The following is a 6,000-nucleotide window of genomic DNA, read 5'->3' as shown; positions in this document are numbered from 1 at the left end:
GTTCCCCATGAAGTAAGTGGGAGACCTGGGAGTTTAACCTGGGTCCAGTTGCTCTAAAGCCTGAACTCTCTCCACAATCATGTGATAAAAAGGCCACAGGGCTGGGCACGGTGGCTTACGCCTGTAATCCCAGCACTTTGGGAGGCCAAGGCAGGCAGATCACCTGAGGTCAGAAGTTCGAGACCAGCCTGGCCAACATGGTGAAACCCCATCTCTACTAAAAATACAAAATTAGCTGGGCATGGTGGTACACGCCTGTAATCCTAGCTACTCGGGAGGCTGAGGCAGGAAAATCACTTGAACCCGGGAGGCGGAGGTTGCAGTGAGCCGAGATCACGCCATTGCACTCCAGCCTGGGCAAAAAGAGCGAAACTCTATCTCAAAAAAAAAAAAAAAAAAAAAAAAAAGCTACAGAAGTAGCAGCATGTGCCATGTACCCTGGAAGCATAGTGAAGACAGCAATTAATCCAACAGGAGGAAGTCAGGGAAGGCTGCCTGTCAGAGGTGACATTTGAGTTGATCCTGAAAGGGGGAGTAAAATGTTAAATGATAGAGAAATAAGGCAACAATTTAGGAAGAGAGGGTTTTGGGAGTGAGAAGAGAAATAGAGAGGATTTGCATACATTTTTGTTTGCTTACCCAAAACCAGGCACTGTCCCCTTTCTCCTTTCTATTTTTTTTTTTTCTGTGTGTGACAGTGTGACAGAGTTTTGCTCTTGTCACCCAGGCTAGAGTGCAATGGTGCAGTCTCAGCTCACTGCAACCTCTGCCTCCTAGGCTCAAGTAATTCTCCTGCCTCAGCCTCCCAAGTAGCAGGGATTACAGATTACAGGCGCCTGCCACCATACCTGGCTAATTTTTGTATTTTTAGTAGAGACAGCGTTTCACCATGTGGCCAGGCTGGTCTCGAGCTCTTGTCCTCAGGCGATCTGCCCCCCTCAACCTCTTAGAATGCTGGGATTACAGGCATAAGCTACTACACCCGGCGTCTCCTTTCTAATAGAGCCACCATTTTGGGGGAGGTGGTAATCTATACTTCTACAAAGAGCCATGGGCTTTACCAAGCCATTCATGAGGTTCAAATTCCCTTGTGAGTAGCTGGTTTGGAAACAGGAATGAGAACAATTCTGCTGAATGAAATAAGAGGAATGTTTGCTCAGGGGCTTCTGGAAAAGACTTTTTGTTTGTTTTCTTTTTTTTTAACAGGATCTCACTCTGTCACCCAGTGCTGCAGAGGCACAATCACTGTTCACTGTTCACAATCTCCCAGGTGCAGGTGATGCTCCGCCCTCAGCCTCCTGAGTAGCTGGAACTAAAGGTGTGCACCTCCACACCCAGCAAATTTATTGTATTTTTTTTGTGGGGGGGGGGGTTTGTCATATTGCCCAGACTGGTCTTAAAATCCTAGTCTGAAGCAATCTGCCTACCTCAGCCTCCCAAAGTGCTGGGATTACAGGCATGAGCCATTGTGCCCAGCTTTTTTGGTTTGTTTTCTGAAAGAGAAAGCCCCTCCTCTTTTGCAGGACATGGTCAGATGCAAGCACGATGCCTGGAAGTGTGGCAGCCGTCTTGTGACTACATGATGGAACTAATACATGGGTGATGACTCAGTGGGAAGATAGGAAGGACATCATTAAGCTTCTGAATGAATGACTGCTACAGCCACTGTACTACAGAACTAAATCTTTGAGTTGATACATTTTTCTCACTGTTAACCAGCTGGATTGGTAGTTACATTTTTGCAGCCTAAAGTATTCTGACTGATAGAAGAAATAAAGAGGGTGTCAAGACTCCCAAAGGCCCCCACCTCTTAATACCATCACACTGGGGATAAGGTTTCAACATATGAATTTCAGGGGACACAAACATTTGGACCATAGCGGAGGGCATGTGCATCGGTCACATTGCCTTGGTCCGAAATCTGACTACACCTGGCTGTGTGACCCAGACAAGTTACTTAACTCCTCTGAGCCTTGGCTCCATCATCTGTAAAATGGAAATAGAGAGGATGTTAGGATTAAATAAGTGCTGAGCATAGCACCAACATGTGGAACAACCACCAAAAAATTGAGATTTGAGGCCGGGCACAGTGGCTCAAACCTGTAATCCCAGCACTTTGGGAGGCTGAGGTGGATGGATCACAAGGTCAGGAGTTCAAGACCAGCCTGGCCAAGATGGTGAAACCCCATCTCTACTATAAATACAAAAAATTAGCCAGGTATGGTGGCAGGCGCCTGTAATCCCAGCTACTCGGGAGGCTGAGGCAGAGAATTGCTTGAACCTGGGAGGTGGAGTTTGCAGTGAGCTGAGATCAGGCCACTGCACTCCAGCCTGGGCGACAGAATGAGACTCCATTTCAAAAAATAATAATAATAAAATAAATAAATAAATAAATAAATAATTAAATAATCAAGATTCGAGTGTCTAAGGAGTTAGTCAAGGTCACAGAGTCAACCAGTGTGGTGGAAGCAGTCTGCATCTCAGGCCTGAGCTCAGAGCTCTGTGTGTAACCGCTGCATCCTCCTGCCTCTGGAAGGCAGATTCACGGAGCCAGCACCAAGGCCAGGGCCCAGAGCTCAGGGTTGGATTTCTGGCTGCTGAATTCTTGCTGTACTCCCTGGCGTTGGCTCAGCCAAATGTGGCTAAGAGTTGACTTTGCTTCCCTGCTCTGCGTACCTGCCTTCCACCCCTCTCCTGAACAGTATTTCCCTGGGGCTCCCGTTACCAATTTGCAGAGCAAAGGCATGCACAGGCAGTTCAGGGGTGGCACGAGCTCAGCGGCTCCGGTATTGTTTTTAATTCAATATTTTGTCCCTGTGCGCCAGCCTCCTTTATTGGATAGAACACTGTTATTGGATCCTGCCCTGCAGGAGAAAACGCAGGCTTCCCCGGACGATGGCAGCTATGTTGTTCTAGAGTCTGATGAGTCAAGGCAGGGCAAGAAGACAGAAGAGAGTTCCAGAAAATCTGGTGGTTACAAGCTGTTCTGTGACACGCACAAAAAAATTAACATATGTATTATTGACCCTTCTCCTTCCCCTCTCTTCTAGGGAGGACAAAAGCCCAGGAGGCAGCTGTCGCATCATCCTCTTCCTTTCCCTGCACATCTGCTGCATCCCTTGGTCCTACTGATTTCACCTGCCGTTTCCTCTATGTCCAGTGTTACTCAGTCCAAGTCCCCAAGCATTTCCTACCTCGACAGTTGGTCTACCCCATCCTCCCCTGCTACTCTCAAACTCATCCTTCTTCTTTTTTTTTGAGACAGACTCTTGATGCCCAGGCTGGAATGCAATGGCGTGATCTTGGCTCACTGCAACCTCCGCCTCCCAGGTTCAAGTGATTCTCTTGCCTCAGCCTCCCAAGTAGCTGGGATTACAGGATGTGCCACCACACCCAGCTAATTTTTGTATACTTAGTAGAGATGGGGTTTCACCATATTGGCCAGGCTGGTCTTGAACTCTTGACCACAGGTGATCTGCCTGCCTTGGCCTCCCAAAGTGCTGGGATTACAGGCTTGAGCCACTGCGCCCAGCAAACTCATTCTTCTTACAGACTATCTTATTTGAGTTCCCCTAAAAGCCTGAGATAAGGAATTGGATGTACAGAATTTATTTGCATGGCTATCCCAGGAAACACTTGGAAGTAGGGGAGTGGGAAAGGAAGACAGGGAGGGATAGGCAGCCAGGAAAAGGGTTATTGAGCAGGTTACACTGTGGATAACGGGGGCTTGATTCCACCAGACCTCTGGGAGCCCATGAATAACACCTCGGAGTTCTCCTGCCTATGGAGTTGGGGAGCAGGATATTTATCTACTAAGTCCTACGGGGTCAGGGGTGTTCATTCTCAGGCACCTCTGACCTGCTTCACAGGCGGGAAGAGTGTTCTCCAGAGTTGTTAAAGAAAGTCTTTAGGTAAAGAGACACAATGGGCTGGGCGCAGTGGCTCATGTCTGTAATCCCAACACTTTGGGAGGCCAAGGCGGGTGAATCACCTGAGGTCAGGAGTTCAAGACCAGCCTGACCAACATGGTGAAACCCCGTCTCTATTAAAAATACAAAAATCACCTGGGAGGGGTGGCAGGTGCCTGTAATCCCAGCTGCTTGGGAGGCCAAGGCAGGAGAATCACCTGAACCAGGGAGGCAGAGGTTGCAGTGAGCTGAGATTGCGCCACTACACTCCAGCCTGGGTGACAGAGTGAGACTCTGTCTTAAAAAAAAAAAAAAAAGACACAGTGCTGGCAATCTGAAGTCTGCCCAGTGCACACTTAGGTGTGAGGGTCGGGGGTATGGGTGAGGAGGCACTGGCAGCATCTCTTCTATCAGACACAGCCTTTGACTTAAAGCCCGCTAATGGCTTCCCTCTGCTCTTTGGAGTAAAGACCCAAGTTATTTGGGTTTTTGTTTGTTTGTTTTGTTTTGTTTTAGAGGGAGTTTCGCTCGTTCACCCAGGCTGGAGTGCAATGGCGCGATCTCGGCTCACTGCAACCTCCACCTCCCAGGTTCAAGCGATTCTCCTGCCTCAGCCTCCTAAGTAGCTGGGATTACAGGCGCCCGCCACCACACCCGGCTGATTTTTGTATACTTAACAGAGATGGGGTTTCGCCATGTTGGCCAGGCTGGTCTTGAACTCCTGACCTCAGGTGATCTGCCCGCCTCGGCCTCCCAAAGTGCTGGGATTACAGGCGTAAGCCACCGTGAAGACCCAAATTATTTGCTCCACTCTACCAGGCCTCAGTGGGCCAGTTCCTGCCTCCTCCCCTCATCCCACTCTCCCCCTCACTCCCTGGGTCCCAGCCTCATGTCTTTTCCACAGAGGTGCTTTCTCTCGCCACTCCCTCTTCTTCATGGGCCCATGGAGAGACTACATTTCCTAACCTTCCTTGTCCTTAGGACTGCTTCCTGGATAACAGGATGAGGGAGTAAAATACACCACTTGCAGGCTATATACCTCTCACATGATCCTCCATGTGCTCTTTTCCCACCCACAGATTGGAAGCAAAAGTCTTCAAGGTCCTAGAGGATGGTGAAGCCACAAAGTGGGAAGAACCTGGATGCCTGACCCGACATGTGGACGGCCACATGCCAAGCATCTACATCAGACTATTGCATAAACAAGAAATAAACATTGATTTTGCTGTTTATTACAGTAGATGACTTGAGTAATACAGTATTTCTATCCACATTTTACAGATGGCGGAAAAGAGGCTCAGAGAGAAAGTGGCTTTCCTAGGTTTGTACAGCTACAGCCTGCAGAGCTGGGATTCTGACTCCAGAATATATGTAAAATGTGCTGAGGCTGCTTTTCATGTTGTAGGCCTTCCATTAATATTTGTGGAATAAATGCAATTAAAAGTCTTGATTCCCTAGCCTTTACATTAAGAACCTAGAGGAAAAGTAGTTCAAAAATAAATCACAGTGACCAAAAAGTAAAAATAAAAAAATAAAGATGTATTGATCTCCTGCATTAGATGGTAGGTTCCTAGAAGACATATGCTTCTTTTGTACTCATTTTTAAATCTTTCACTCTGCCTAGCACACCACTTGGTACACTGTGGGTGTGCAAATATGGCTGCTCAACTGAATTCTCAGACAGCATGGACTGGGTGTTCCTCAGCTTTTTCAGATGGTGGTGAAGAAGTACTTTTTTTTTTTTTCTTTTTTGTAGCTAGAGTCTTACTCTATCGCCTAGGCTGGAGTGCAGTGATGTGATCTCAGCTCATTGCAACCTCTGCCTACCGGGTTCAAGTGATTCTCCTGCCTCAGCCTCCTGAGTAGCTGGGATTATAGGCACATGCTACCACGTCCCACTAATTTTTGTATTTTTAGTAGAGACGGGGTTTCACCATGTTGGCCAGGCTGGTCTCGAACTCCTGGCCTCAAGCGATCCACTTGCCTCAGCCTCTCAAAGTGCTGGGATTACAGGCATGAGCTACCATGTCTGGCCAAGAAGTACCTTGACATCATTGTCTGTCTTGCAGAGTACCATGAAATAGTGACAAAT

Source organism: Nomascus leucogenys, chromosome 13 (assembly GCF_006542625.1).
Source record: "Nomascus leucogenys isolate Asia chromosome 13, Asia_NLE_v1, whole genome shotgun sequence".
NCBI lineage: Eukaryota > Metazoa > Chordata > Mammalia > Primates > Hylobatidae > Nomascus > Nomascus leucogenys.
This window is presented reverse-complemented; position numbering follows the sequence as displayed.